The sequence below is a fragment of the Schistocerca americana genome, unplaced genomic scaffold, assembly GCF_021461395.2.
Source record: "Schistocerca americana isolate TAMUIC-IGC-003095 unplaced genomic scaffold, iqSchAmer2.1 HiC_scaffold_35, whole genome shotgun sequence".
Lineage (NCBI taxonomy): Eukaryota > Metazoa > Arthropoda > Insecta > Orthoptera > Acrididae > Schistocerca > Schistocerca americana.
The window spans coordinates 1,278,746-1,294,538 of record NW_025726071.1 but is presented as its reverse complement, the minus strand read 5'-3'; positions in this window follow the sequence as shown (position 1 = coordinate 1,294,538).

Here is a 15,793-nt window from a genome sequence, read left to right as displayed (position 1 = left end):
TGGAACACTCAAATTGCGCCGATATTCAATACATCGTCCTCCAGCGGACGTGTCTCCAAGGCGATATTGCTGCCTCGGGCACCTTATGGTCCGTTTCCTGTGAGTCTAGATTTTCGATTCCGACGCGAAACTGATAGTTAATTGTAACGTTCAGGGCCTCCTAATGACGATGGAACACTCAAATTGCGTCGAGATTCGTTACATCGACCTTCAGCCGACCTGTCTCCAAGGGTCTATTGCTGCCTCGGGCTCCTTATGGTCGTTCTCCTATGAGTCTAGATTTTCGAATCCGACGCAAAACTGCTAGTTAATTGTAACAATCATGGCCTCCTAATGACGATGAAACTCTCAAATTGCGTCGAGTTTCAATTCAACGGCCTCCAGCCGACTTGTCTCCAAGGGGATAATGCTTCCTCGGGCACCACAGTGTCCGTCTCCTTTGAGTCTAGATTTTCGAATCCGCCGGAAACTGATAGTTAATTGTAGCGTTTAGGGCCTCCTAATAACGATGGAACACTCAAATTGCGTCGAGATTCAATACATCCTCCATCAGCCGACTTGTCTCCAAAGGTCTATTGCTCCCTCGGGCACCTTATGGTCGTCCTCCTGTGAGTCTAGATTTTTGAATCCGACGCAAAACTGATAGTTAATTGTAACGTTCAGGGCCTCCTAATGACAATGGAACGCTCAAATTGCGTCGATATTCAATACATCGTACTCCAGCCGACTTGCCTCCAAGGGTCTATTGCGGCCACGGGCACCTTATGGTCGTTCTCCTGTAAGTCTTGATTGTCGAATCCGACGCAAAACTGATAGTTAATTGTAACGTCAGGGCCTCCTAATGTCGATGGAACACTCAAATTGCGTCGAGATTCAATACATCGACCTCCAGCCTACTTGTCTCCAAGGGGATATTGCTTCCTCGGGCACCTTATGGTGCGTCTCCTGTGAGTCTAGATTTTCGAATCTGACGCGAAACTGATAGTTAATTGTAACGTTCAGGGCCTCCTAATGACGTTGGAACACTCAAATTGCGTCGAGATTCAATACATCGTCCTCCAGCCGATTTGTCTCCAAGGGTGTATTGCTGCCCCGGGCACCATATGGTCCGTCTCTTGTGCGTCTAGGTTTTCGAATCCGACGCGAAACTGATACATAGGGCCTCCATATGACGATGGAACACTCATATTGCGTCGAGATTCAGTACATCGTCCATCAGCCGACTTGTCTCCAAGGGTCTATTGCTGCCTCGGGCACCTTCTGGCCGTTCTCCTGTGAGTCTAGATTTTCGAATCCGACGCGAAACTGATAGTTAATTGTTACGTTCAGGGCCTCCTAATGACGATGGAACACTCAAATAGCGTCGAGATTCAATACATCGTCCTCCAGCCGATTAGATTCCAAGGGGATATTGCTGCCTCGGGCACCGTATGGTCCGACCCCTGTGAGTCTAGATTTTTGAATCCGACGCAAAACTGATAGTTAATTGAAACGTTCAGGGCCTCCTAATGACGATGGAACACTCAAATTGCGTCGCGATTCAATACATCGTCCTCCAGCCGACTTGTCTCCAAGGCGATATTTCTGCCTCGGCACCTTATGGTCCTTCCCCTGTGAGTCTAGATTTTCGAATCCGACGCGAAACTGATAGTTAATTGTAACGTTCAGGGCCTCCTAATGACGATGGAACTCTCAAATTGCGTCGAGATTCAATACTTCGGCCTCCAGCCGACTTGTCTCCAAGGGGATAATGCTGCCTCGGGCAGCACATGGTCCGTCTCCTGTGAGTCTAGAATTTCGAATCCGACGCGAAAATGACACATAATTGTAACGTTCAGGGCCTCCTAATAACGATGGAACACTCAAATTGCGTCGAGATTCAATACATCGTCCTTCAGCCGACTAGTCTCCAAAGGTCTATTGCTGACTCGGGCACCTTAAGGTCGTCCTCCTGTGAGTCTAGGTTTTTGAATCCGATGCGAAACTGATAGTTAATTGTAACGTTCAGGGCCTCCTAAAGACGATGGAACACTCAAATTGCGTCGATATTCAATACATCGTCCTCCAGCCGACTTGTCTCCAAGGGGATAATGCTGCCTCGGGCACCACATGGTCCGTCTCATGTGAGTCTAGATTTTAGAATCCGACGCGAAAATGATAGTTAATTGTAACGTTCAGGGATTCCTAATAACGATGGAACACTGAAATTGCGACGAGATTCAATACATCGTCCATCAGCCAACATGTCTCCAAAGGTCTATTGCTGCCTCGGGCACCTTATTGTCGTCCTTCTGTGAGTCTAGATTTTTGAATCCGACGCAAAACTGATAGTTAATTGTAACGTTCAGGGCCTCCTAATGACAATGGAACACTCAAATCGCGTCGATATTCAATACATCGTACTCCAGCCGACTTGTCTCCAAGGGTCTATTGCTGCCTCGGGCACTTTATGGTCGTTCTCCTGTAAGTCAAGATTGTCGAATCCGACGCATAACTGATAGTTAATTGTAACGTCAGGTCCTCCTAATGACGATGGAGTACTCAAATTGCGTCGAGATTCTATACATAGTCCTCCAGCCTACTTGTCTCCAAGGGGGTATTGCTGCCTCGGGCACCATATGGTCCGACTCCTGTACGTCTAGATTTTCGAATCCGACGCGAAACTGATAGATAATTGTAACCTTCAGGGCCTCCTAATGACGATGGAACTCTCAAATTGCGTCGAGATTCAATACATCGTCCTCCAGCCGACTAGACTCTAAGGGGATATTGCTGCCTCGGGCACCGTATGGTCCGACTCCTGCGAGTGTAGATTTTTGAATCCGGCGCAAAACTAATAGTTAATTGTAAAGTTCAGGGCCTCCTAATGACAATGGAACACTCAAATTGCGTCGAGATTCAATACATCGTCCTCCAGCCGGATTGTATCCAAGGGGGTATTGCTGCTTTGGGCAATAAATGGTCCGTCACCTGTGAGTCTAGATTTTCGAATCCGTCGCAAAACTGATAGTTATCTGTAACAATTAGGGCCTCCTAATGACGATGGAACTCTTAAATTGCGTCGAGATTCAATACATCGTCCTCCAGCCGATTTGTCTCCAAGGGGGTATTGCTGCTTCGGGCACCTTATGGTCGTTCTCCTGTGAGTCTAGATTTTCGAATCCGACGCAAAACTGATAGTTAATTGTAACGTTCAGGTCCTCCTAATGACGATGAAACACCCAAATTGCGTCGAGATTCGTTACATCGACCTTCAGCCGACCTGACTCCAAGGGTCTATTGCTGCCTCGGTCACCTTATGGTTGTTCTCCTGTAAGTCTAGATTGTCGAATCCGACGCAAAACTGATAGTTAATTGTAACGTCACTGCCTCCTAATGACGATGGAACACTGAAATTGCGTAGAGATTTAATACATCGTCCTCCAGCCTACTTTTCTCCAAGGGGATATTGCTTCCTCGGGCACCTTATGGTGCGGCTCCTGTGAGTCTAGATTTTCGAATCCGACGCGAAACTGATAGTCAATTGTAACGTTCAGGGCCTCCTAATGACGATGGAACACTCAAATAGCGTCGAGATTCAATACATCGTCCTTCAGCCGACTTGTCTCCAAGAGTCTATTGCTGTCTCGTGCACCTTATGGTCGTTCTCCTGTGACTCTAGATTTTCGAATCCGATGCACAACTGATAGTTAATTGTAATGTTCAGGGCCTCCTATTGACGATGGAACAATCGAATTGCGTCGAGATTCGTTACATCGACCTTCAGCCGACCTGTCTCCAAGGGTCTATTGCTGCCTCGGGCACCTTATGGTCGTTCTCCTGTGAGTCTAGATTTTCGAATCCGACGCCAAACTGGTAGTTAATTGTAACAATCAGGGCCTCCTAATGACGATGGAACTCTCAAATTGCGTCGAGATTCAATACATCGTCCTCCAGCCGACTAGACTCTAAGGGGATATTGCTGCCACGGGCACAGTATTGTCCGCCTCCTGTGACTCTATATTTTTGAATCCGACGCAAAACTGATAGTTAATTGTAACGTTCAGGGCCTCCTAAAGACGATGGAACACTCAAATTGGGTCGATATTCAATACATCGTCCTCCAGCCGATTTGTCTCCAAGGGGGTATTGCTGCCTCGGGCACCATATGGTCCGTCTCCTGTACGTCTAGATTTTCGAATCCGACGCGAAACTGATAGTTAATTGTAACGTTCAGGGCCTCCTAATGACGATGGAACACTCAAATTGCGCCGATATTCAATACATCGTCCTCCAGCCGACTTGTCTCCAAGGGTCTATTGCTGCCTCAGGCACCTTATGGTCGGTCTCCTGTAAGTATAGATTGTCAAATCCGAATCCAAACTGATAGTTAATTGTATCGTCAGGACCTCCTAATGACGATGGAACACTCAAATTGCGTCGAGATTCAATACAACGTCCTCCAGTCTACTTGTCTCCAAGGGGATATTGCTGCCTCGGGCACCATATGGTCCGTCTCCTGTAAGTCTAGATTGTCGAATCCGAAGCAAAACTGATAGTTAATTGTAACGTCAGGGCCTCCTAATGACGATGGAACACTCAAATTGCGTCGAGATTTAATACATCGTCCTCCAGCCTACTTTTCTTCAAAGGGATATTGCTTCCTCGGGCACCTTACGGTGCGTCTCCTGTGAGTCTAGATTTTCGAATCCGACGCGAAACTGATAGTTAATTGTAACGTTCAGGGCCTCCTAATGATGATGGAACACTCAAATTGTGTCGAAATTCAATACATCGTCCTCCAGCCGATTTGTCTCCAAGGGGGTATTGCTGCCTCGGGCAACATATGGTCCGTCTCCTGTGCGTCTAGATTTTCGAATCCGATGCGAAACTGATAGATAATTGTAACGTTCAGGGCCTCCTAATGACGATGGAACACTCATAATGCGTCGAGGTTCAGTACATCGTCCTTCAGCCGACTTGTCTCCAAGGGTCTATTGCTGCCTCGGGCACCTTATGGTCGTTCTCCTGTGAGTCTAGATTTTCGAATCCGACGCAAAACTGATAGTTAATTGTAATAATCAGGGCCTCGTAATGACGATGGAACTCTCAAATTGCGACGAGATTCAATACATCGTCCTCCAGCCGACTTGTCTCCAAGGGGTAATGCTCCCTCGGGCACCATAGGGTCCGTCTCCTGTGAGTCTAGATTTTCGAATCCGACGCGAAACTGATAGTTAACTGTAACGTTCAGGGCCTCCTAATGATGATGGAACACTCAAATTGTGTCGAAATTCAATACATTGTCCTCCAGCCGATTTGTCTCGAAGGGGGTTTTGCTGCCTCGGGCACCATATGGTCCGTCTCCTGTGCGTTTAGATTTTCGTATCCGACGCGAAACTGATAGATAGGGCCTCCATATGACCATGGAACACTCATATTGCGTCGAGATTCAGTACATCGTCCTTCAGCCGACTTGTCTCCAAGGGTCTGTCTATTGCTGCCTCGGGCACCTTATGGTCGTTCTCCTGTGAGTCTAGATTTTCGAAACCGACGCGAAACTGATAGTTAATTGTAACGTTCAGGGCCTCCTAATGACGATGGAACACTCAAATAGCGTCGAGATTCAATACATCGTCCTCCAGCCGACTAGTCTCCAGGGGGGTATTGCTGCCTCGGGCAACAAATGGTCCGTCTCCTGTGTGTCTAGATTTTCGAATCCGATGAGAAACTGATAGATAATTGTAACGTTCAGGGCCTCCTAATGACGATGGAACACTCAAATTGCGTCGAGATTCAGTACATCGTCCTTCAGCCGACTTGTCTCCAAGAGTCTATTGCTGCCTTGGGCACCTTATGGTCGTTCTCCTGTGAGTCTAGATTTTCGAATCCGAAGCAAAACTGATAGTTAATTGGAACAATCAGGGCCTCCTAGTGACGATGGAACTCTCAAGTTGCGTCGAGATTCAATACATCGTCCTCCAGCTGACTAGTCTCCAAGGGGATATTGCTGCCTCGTGCACAGTATTGTTCGTCTCCTGTGACTCTAGATTTTTGAATCCGACGCAAAACTGATAGTTAATTGTAACGTTCAGGGCCTCCTAAAGACGATGGAACACTCAAATTGGGTCGATATTCAATACATCGTCCTCCAGCCGATTTGTCTCCAAGGGGGTATTGCTGCCTCGGGCACCATATGGTCCGTCTCCTGTACGTCTAGATTTTCGAATCCGACGCGAAACTGATAGATAATTGTAACCTTCAGGGCCTCCTAATGACGATGGAGCACTCGTATTGCGTCGAGATTCAGTACATCGTCATTCACCCGACTTGTCTCCAAGGGTCTATTGCTGCCTCGGGCACTGTATGGTCCGACTCTTGCGAGTGTAGATTTTTGAATCCGGCACTAAACTGATAGTTAATTGTGAAGTTCAGGGCCTCCTAATGGCGATGGAACAGTCAAATTACGGCGAGATTCAATACATTGTCCTCCAGCCGAATTGAATAAACGGGGGTATTGCTGCCTCGGGCACCAAATGGTCCGTCTCCTGTGAATCTAGATTTTCGAATCCGACGCAAAACTGATAGTTAATTGTAACGTTCAGGGCCTCCTAATGACGATGGAACACTCAAATTGCGTCGATATTCAATATATCGTCCTCCAGCCGACTTGTCTCCAAGGGTCTATTGCTGCCTCAGGCACCTTATGGTCGGTCTCCTGTAAGTCTAGATTGTCAAATCCGAATCAAAACTGATAGTTAATTGTATCGTCAGGACCTCCTAATGACGATGGAACACTCAAATAACGTCGAGATTCAATACAACGTCCTCCAGTCTACTTGTCTCCAAGGGGATATTGCTGCCTCGGGCACCTTATGGTCCGTCTCCTGTGAGTCTAGATTTTCGAATCCGACGCGAAACTGACAGTTAATTGTAACGCTCAGGGCCTCTTAATGACGATGGAACACTCAAATTGCGTCGAGATTCAATACATCGTCCTCCAGCCGATTTGTCTCCAAGGGGGTATTGCTGCCTCGGGCACCATATGGTCCGTCTCCTGTAAGTCTAGATTGTCGAATCCGAAGCATAACTGATAGTTAATTGTAACGTCAGGGCCTCCTAATGACGATGGAACACTCAAAATGCGTCGAGATTTAATACATCGTCCTCCAGCCTACTTTTCTTCAAAGGGATATTGCTTCCTCGGGCACCTTACGGTGCGTCTCCTGTGAGTCTAGATTTTCAAATCCGACGCGAAACTGATAGTTAATTGTAACGTGCAGGGCCTCCTAATGATGATGGAACACTCAAATTGTGTCGAGATTCAATACATCGTCCTCCAGCCGATTTGTCTCCAAGGAGGTATTGCTGCCTCGGGCAACATATGGTCCGTCTCCTGTGCGTCTAGATTTTCGAATCCGATGCGAAACTGGTAGATAATTGTAACGTTCAGGGCCTCCTAATGACGATGGAACACTCATAATGCGTCGAGGTTCAGTACATCGTCCTTCAGCCGACTTGTCTCCAAGGGTCTATTGCTGCCTCGGGCACCTTATGGTCGTTCTCCTGTGACTCTAGATTTTCGAATCCGATGCAAAACTGATAGTTAATTGTAATGTTCAGGGCCTCCTATTGACGATGGAACAATCGAATTGCGTCGAGATTCGTTACATCGACCCTCAGCCGACCTGTCTCCAAGGGTCTATTACTGCCTCGGGCACCTTATGGTCGTTCTCCTGTGAGTCTAGATTTTCGAATCCGACGCCAAACTGGTAGTTAATTGTAACAATCAGGGCCTCCTAATGACGATGGAACTCTCAAATTGCGTCGAGATTCAATACATCGTCCTCCAGCCGAATTGTATAAAAGGGGGTATTGCTGCCTCGGGCACCAAATGGTCCGTCTCCTGTGAACCTAGATTTTCGAATCCGACGCAAAACTGATAGTTAATTGTAACGTTCAGGGCCTCCTAATGACGATGGAACACTCAAATTGCGTCGATATTCAATACATCGTCCTCCAGCCGACTTGTCTCCAAGGGTCTATTGCTGCCTCAGGCACCTTATGGTCGGTCTCCTGTAAGTCTAGTTTGTCAAATCCGAATCAAAACTGATAGTTAATTGTATCGTCAGGACCTCCTAATGACGATGGAACACTCAAATTGCGTCGAGATTCAATACAACGTCCTCCAGTCTACTTGTCTCCAAGGGGATATTGCTGCCTCGGGCACCTTATGGTCCGTCTCCTGTGAGTCTAGATTTTCGAATCCGACGCGAAACAGACAGTTAATTGTAACGCTCAGGGCCTCTTAATGACGATGGAACACTCAAATTGCGTCGAGATTCAATACATCGTCCTCCAGGCGATTTGTCTCCATGGGGGTATTGCTGCCTCGGGACCCATATGGTCCGTCTCCTGTGCATCTAGATTTTCGAATCCGACGCGAAACTGATAGTTAATTGTAACGTCAGGGCCTCCTAATGATGATGGAACACTCAAATTGCGTCGAGATTTAATACATCGTACTCCAGCCTACTTTTCTCCAAATGGATCTTGCTTCCTTGGGGACCTTATGGTCCGTCTCCTGTGCGTCTAGATTTTCGAATCCGATGCGAAACTGATAGATAATTGTAACGTTCAGGGCCTCCTAATGACGATGGAACACTCATAATGCGTCGAGGTTCAGTACATCGTCCTCCAGCCGACTTGTCTCCAAGGGGATAATGCTCCCTCGGCACCATAGGGACCGTCTCCTGTGAGTCTAGATTTTCGAATCCGACGAAAAACTGATAGTTAATTGGAACAATCAGGGCCGCCTAGTGACGATGGAACTCTCAAGTTGCGTCGAAATTCAATACATCGTCCTCCAGCTGACTAGTCTCCAAGGGGATATTGCTGCCTCGTGCACAGTATTGTCCGTCTCCTGTGACTCTAGATTTTTGAATCCGACGCAAAACTGATAGTTAATTGTAACATTCAGGGCCTCCTAAAGTCGATGAAACACTCAAATTGCGTCGATATTCAATACATCGTCCTCCAGCCGATTTGTCTCCAAGGGGGTATTGCTGCCACGGGCACCATATGGTCCGTCTCCTGTACGTCTAGATTTTCGAATCCGACGCGAAACTGATAGATAATTGTAACCTTCAGGGCCTCCTAATGACGATGGAGCACTCATATTGCGTCGAGATTCAGTACATCGTCATTCAGCCCACTTGTCTCCAAGGGTCTGTTGCTGCCTCGGGCACCGTATGGTCCGACTCCTGCGAGTGTAGATTGTTGAATCCGGCGCAAAACTGATAGTTAATTGTAAAGTTCAGGGCCGCCTAATGGCGATGGAACACTCAAATTGCGTCGAGATTCAATACATCGTCCCCCAGCCGAATTGTATAAAAGGGGGTATTGCTGCCTCGGGCACCAAATGGTCCGTCTCCTGTGAGTCTAGATTTTCGAATCCGACGCAAAACTGATAGTTAATTGAAACGTTCAGGGCCTCCTAATGACGATGGAACACTCAAATTGCGTCGAGATTCAATACATCGTCCTCCAGCCGATTTGTCTCCAAGGGTCTATTGCTGCCTCGGGCACCTTATGGTCGTTCTCCTGTGAGTCTAGATTTTAGAATCCGACGCAAAATTGATAGTTAATTGTAACGTCAGGGCCTCCTAATGACGAAGGAACACTCAGATTGCGTCGAGATTTAATACATCGTCCTCCAGCCTACTTTTCTCCAAGGGGATATTGCTTCCTCGGGCACCTTATGGTGCGTCTCCTGTGAGTCTAGATTTTCGAATCCGACGCGAAACTGATAGTTAATTGTAACGTTCAGGGGCTCCTATTGACGTTGGAACTCTCAAATTGCGTCGAGATTCAATACATCGTCCTCCAGCCGATTTGTCTCCAAGGGGGTATTGCTGCTTTGGGCAACATATGGTCCGTCTCCTGTGCGTCTAGATTTTCGAATCCGATGCGAAACTGATAGATAATTGCAACGTTCAGGGCCTCCTAATGACGATGGAACACTCAAATTGCGTCGAGATTCAGTACATCGTCCTTCAGCCGACTTGTCTCCAAGAGTCTATTGCTGCCTTGGGCACCTTATGGTCGTTCTCCTGTGAGTCTAGATTTTCGAATCCGAAGCAAAACTGATAGTTAATTGGAACAATCAGGGCCTCCTAGTGACGATGGAACTCTCAAGCTGCGTCGAGATTCAATACATCGTCCTCCAGCTGACTAGTCTCCAAGGGGATATTGCTGCCTCGTGCACAGTATTGTTCGTCTCCTGTGACTCTAGATTTTTGAATCCGACGCAAAACTGATAGTTAATTGTAACGTTCAGGGCCTCCTAAAGACGATGGAACACTCAAATTGGGTCGATATTCAATACATCGTCCTCCAGCCGATTTGTCTCCAAGGGGGTATTGCTGCCTCGGGCACCATATGGTCCGTCTCCTGTACGTCTAGATTTTCGAATCCGACGCGAAACTGATAGATAATTGTAACCTTCAGGGCCTCCTAATGACGATGGAGCACTCGTATTGCGTCGAGATTCAGTACATCGTCATTCACCCGACTTGTCTCCAAGGGTCTATTGCTGCCTCGGGCACTGTATGGTCCGACTCTTGCGAGTGTAGATTTTTGAATCCGGCACTAAACTGATAGTTAATTGTGAAGTTCAGGGCCTCCTAATGGCGATGGAACAGTCAAATTACGGCGAGATTCAATACAATGTCCTCCAACCGAATTGAATAAACGGGGGTATTGCTGCCTCGGGCACCAAATGGTCCGTCTCCTGTGAATCTAGATTTTCGAATCCGACGCAAAACTGATAGTTAATTGTAACGTTCAGGGCCTCCTAATGACGATGGAACACTCAAATTGCGTCGATATTCAATATATCGTCCTCCAGCCGACTTGTCTCCAAGGGTCTATTGCTGCCTCAGGCACCTTATGGTCGGTCTCCTGTAAGTCTAGATTGTCAAATCCGAATCAAAACTGATAGTTAATTGTATCGTCAGGACCTCCTAATGACGATGGAACACTCAAATAACGTCGAGATTCAATACAACGTCCTCCAGTCTACTTGTCTCCAAGGGGATATTGCTGCCTCGGGCACCTTATGGTCCGTCTCCTGTGAGTCTAGATTTTCGAATCCGACGCGAAACTGACAGTTAATTGTAACGCTCAGGGCCTCTTAATGACGATGGAACACTCAAATTGCGTCGAGATTCAATACATCGTCCTCCAGCCGATTTGTCTCCAAGGGGGTATTGCTGCCTCGGGCACCATATGGTCCGTCTCCTGTAAGTCTAGATTGTCGAATCCGAAGCATAACTGATAGTTAATTGTAACGTCAGGGCCTCCTAATGACGATGGAACACTCAAAATGCGTCGAGATTTAATACATCGTCCTCCAGCCTACTTTTCTTCAAAGGGATATTGCTTCCTCGGGCACCTTACGGTGCGTCTCCTGTGAGTCTAGATTTTCAAATCCGACGCGAAACTGATAGTTAATTGTAACGTGCAGGGCCTCCTAATGATGATGGAACACTCAAATTGTGTCGAGATTCAATACATCGTCCTCCAGCCGATTTGTCTCCAAGGAGGTATTGCTGCCTCGGGCACCTTATGGTCGTTCTCCTGTGACTCTAGATTTTCGAATCCGATGCAAAACTGATAGTTAATTGTAATGTTCAGGGCCTCCTATTGACGATGGAACAATCGAATTGCGTCGAGATTCGTTACATCGACCCTCAGCCGACCTGTCTCCAAGGGTCTATTACTGCCTCGGGCACCTTATGGTCGTTCTCCTGTGAGTCTAGATTTTCGAATCCGACGCCAAACTGGTAGTTAATTGTAACAATCAGGGCCTCCTAATGACGATGGAACTCTCAAATTGCGTCGAGATTCAATGCATCGTCCTCCAGCCGACTAGACTCTAAGGGGATATTGCTGCATCGGGCACAGTATTGTCCGTCTCCTGTGACTCTATATTTTTGAATCCGACGCAAAACTGATAGTTAATTGTAACGTTCAGGGCCTCCTAAAGACGATGGAACACTCAAATTGGAACGATATTCAATACATCGTCCTCCAGCCGATTTGTCTCCAAGGGGGTATTGCTGCCTCGGGCACCATATGGTCCGTCTCCTGTACGTCTAGATTTTCGAATCCGACGCGAAACTGATAGATAATTGTAACCTTCAGGGTCTCCTAATGACGATGGAGCACTCATATTGCGTCGAAATTCAGTACATCGTCATTCACCCGACTTGTCTCCAAGGGTCTATTGCTGCCTCGGGCACTGTATGGTCCGACTCCTGCGAGTGTAGATTTTTGAATCCGGCACTAAACTGATAGTTAATTGTAAAGTTCAGGGCCTCCTAATGGCGATGGAACAATCAAATTACGTCGAGATTCAATACATTGTCCTCCAGCCGAATTGTATAAAAGGGGGTATTGCTGCCTCGGGCACCAAATGGTCCGTCTCCTGTGAACCTAGATTTTCGAATCCGACGCAAAACTGATAGTTAATTGTAACGTTCAGGGCCTCCTAATGACGATGGAACACTCAAATTGCGTCGATATTCAATACATCGTCCTCCAGCCGACTTGTCTCCAAGGGTCTATTGCTGCCTCAGGCACCTTATGGTCGGTCTCCTGTAAGTCTAGTTTGTCAAATCCGAATCAAAACTGATAGTTAATTGTATCGTCAGGACCTCCTAATGACGATGGAACACTCAAATTGCGTCGAGATTCAATACAACGTCCTCCAGTCTACTTGTCTCCAAGGGGATATTGCTGCCTCGGGCACCTTATGGTCCGTCTCCTGTGAGTCTAGATTTTCGAATCCGACGCGAAACAGACAGTTAATTGTAACGCTCAGGGCCTCTTAATGACGATGGAACACTCAAATTGCGTCGAGATTCAATACATCGTCCTCCAGGCGATTTGTCTCCATGGGGGTATTGCTGCCTCGGGACCCATATGGTCCGTCTCCTGTGCGTCTAGATTTTCGAATCCGACGCGAAACTGATAGTTAATTGTAACGTCAGGGCCTCCTAATGATGATGGAACACTCAAATTGCGTCGAGATTTAATACATCGTACTCCAGCCTACTTTTCTCCAAATGGATCTTGCTTCCTTGGGGACCTTATGGTCCGTCTCCTGTGCGTCTAGATTTTCGAATCCGATGCGAAACTGATAGATAATTGTAACGTTCAGGGCCTCCTAATGACGATGGAACACTCATAATGCGTCGAGGTTCAGTACATCGTCCTCCAGCCGACTTGTCTCCAAGGGGATAATGCTCCCTCGGGCACCATAGGGACCGTCTCCTGTGAGTCTAGATTTTCGAATCCGACGAAAAACTGATAGTTAATTGGAACAATCAGGGCCGCCTAGTGACGATGGAACTCTCAAGTTGCGTCGAAATTCAATACATCGTCCTCCAGCTGACTAGTCTCCAAGGGGATATTGCTGCCTCGTGCACAGTATTGTCCGTCTCCTGTGACTCTAGATTTTTGAATCCGACGCAAAACTGATAGTTAATTGTAACATTCAGGGCCTCCTAAAGTCGATGAAACACTCAAATTGCGTCGATATTCAATACATCGTCCTCCAGCCGATTTGTCTCCAAGGGGGTATTGCTGCCACGGGCACCATATGGTCCGTCTCCTGTACGTCTAGATTTTCGAATCCGACGCGAAACTGATAGATAATTGTAACCTTCAGGGCCTCCTAATGACGATGGAGCACTCATATTGCGTCGAGATTCAGTACATCGTCATTCAGCCCACTTGTCTCCAAGGGTCTGTTGCTGCCTCGGGCACCGTATGGTCCGACTCCTGCGAGTGTAGATTGTTGAATCCGGCGCAAAACTGATAGTTAATTGTAAAGTTCAGGGCCTCCTAATGGCGATGGAACACTCAAATTGCGTCGAGATTCAATACATCGTCCCCCAGCCGAATTGTATAAAAGGGGGTATTGCTGCCTCGGGCACCAAATGGTCCGTCTCCTGTGAGTCTAGATTTTCGAATCCGACGCAAAACTGATAGTTAATTGAAACGTTCAGGGCCTCCTAATGACGATGGAACACTCAAATTGCGTCGAGATTCAATACATCGTCCTCCAGCCGATTTGTCTCCAAGGGTCTATTGCTGCCTCGGGCACCTTATGGTCGTTCTCCTGTGAGTCTAGATTTTAGAATCCGACGCAAAATTGATAGTTAATTGTAACGTCAGGGCCTCCTAATGACGAAGGAACACTCAGATTGCGTCGAGATTTAATACATCGTCCTCCAGCCTACTTTTCTCCAAGGGGATATTGCTTCCTCGGGCACCTTATGGTGCGTCTCCTGTGAGTCTAGATTTTCGAATCCGACGCGAAACTGATAGTTAATTGTAACGTTCAGGGGCTCCTATTGACGTTGGAACTCTCAAATTGCGTCGAGATTCAATACATCGTCCTCCAGCCGATTTGTCTCCAAGGGGGTATTGCTGCTTTGGGCAACATATGGTCCGTCTCCTGTGCGTCTAGATTTTCGAATCCGATGCGAAACTGATAGATAATTGCAACGTTCAGGGCCTCCTAATGACGATGGAACACTCAAATTGCGTCGAGATTCAGTACATCGTCCTTCAGCCGACTTGTCTCCAAGAGTCTATTGCTGTCTCGTGCACCTTATGGTCGTTCTCCTGTGAGTCTAGATTTTCGATTCCGACGCAAAACTGATAGTTAATTGTAATGTTCAGGGCCTCCTATTGACGATAGAACAATCGAATTGCGTGGAGATTCGTTACATCGACCTTCAGCAGACCTGTCTCCAAGGGTCACTTGCTGCCTCGGGCACCATATGGGCGATCTCCTGTGAATCTAGATTTTCGAATCCGACGCAAAACTGATAGTTAATAGTAACAATCAGGGCCTCCTAATGACGATGGAACTCTCAAATTGCGTCGAGATTCAATACATCGTTCTCCAGCCGACTAGTCTAAAAGGGGATATTGCTGCCTCGGGCACCGTATTGTCCGTCTCCTGTGACTTTAGAATTTTGAATCCGACGCAAAACTGATAGTTAATTGTAACGTTCAGGGCCCCCTAAAGACGATGGAACACTCAAATTGCGTTGATATTCAATACATCGTCCTCCAGCCGATTTGTCTCCAACGGGGTATTGCTGCCTCGGCACCAAATGGTCCGTCTCCTGTACGTCTAGAATTTCGAATCCGACGCGAAACTGATAGATAATTGTAACCTTCAGGGCCTCCTAATGACGATGGAGCACTCATATTGCGTCGAGATTCAGTACATCGTCATTCAGCCGACTTGTCTCATAGGGTGTATTGCTGCCTCGGGCACCGTATGGTCCGTCTCCTGTGCGTCTAGATTTTCGAATCCGACGCGAAACTGATAGTTAATTGTAAAGTTCGGGGCCTCCTAATGACGATGGAACACTCAAATTGCGTCGAGATTCAATACATCGTCCTCCAGCCGAATTGTATCCAAGAGTCTATTGCTGCCTTGGGCACCTTATGGTCGTTCTCCTGTGAGTCTAGATTTTCGAATCCGAAGCAAAACTGATAGTTAATTGGAACAATCAGGGCCTCCTAGTGACGATGGAACTCTCAAGTTGCGTCGAGATTCAATACATCGTCCTCCAGCTGACTAGTCTCCAAGGGGATATTGCTGCCTCGTGCACAGTATTGTTCGTCTCCTGTGACTCTAGATTTTTGAATCCGACGCAAAACTGATAGTTAATTGTAACGTTCAGGGCCTCCTAAAGACGATGGAACACTCAAATTGGGTCGATAT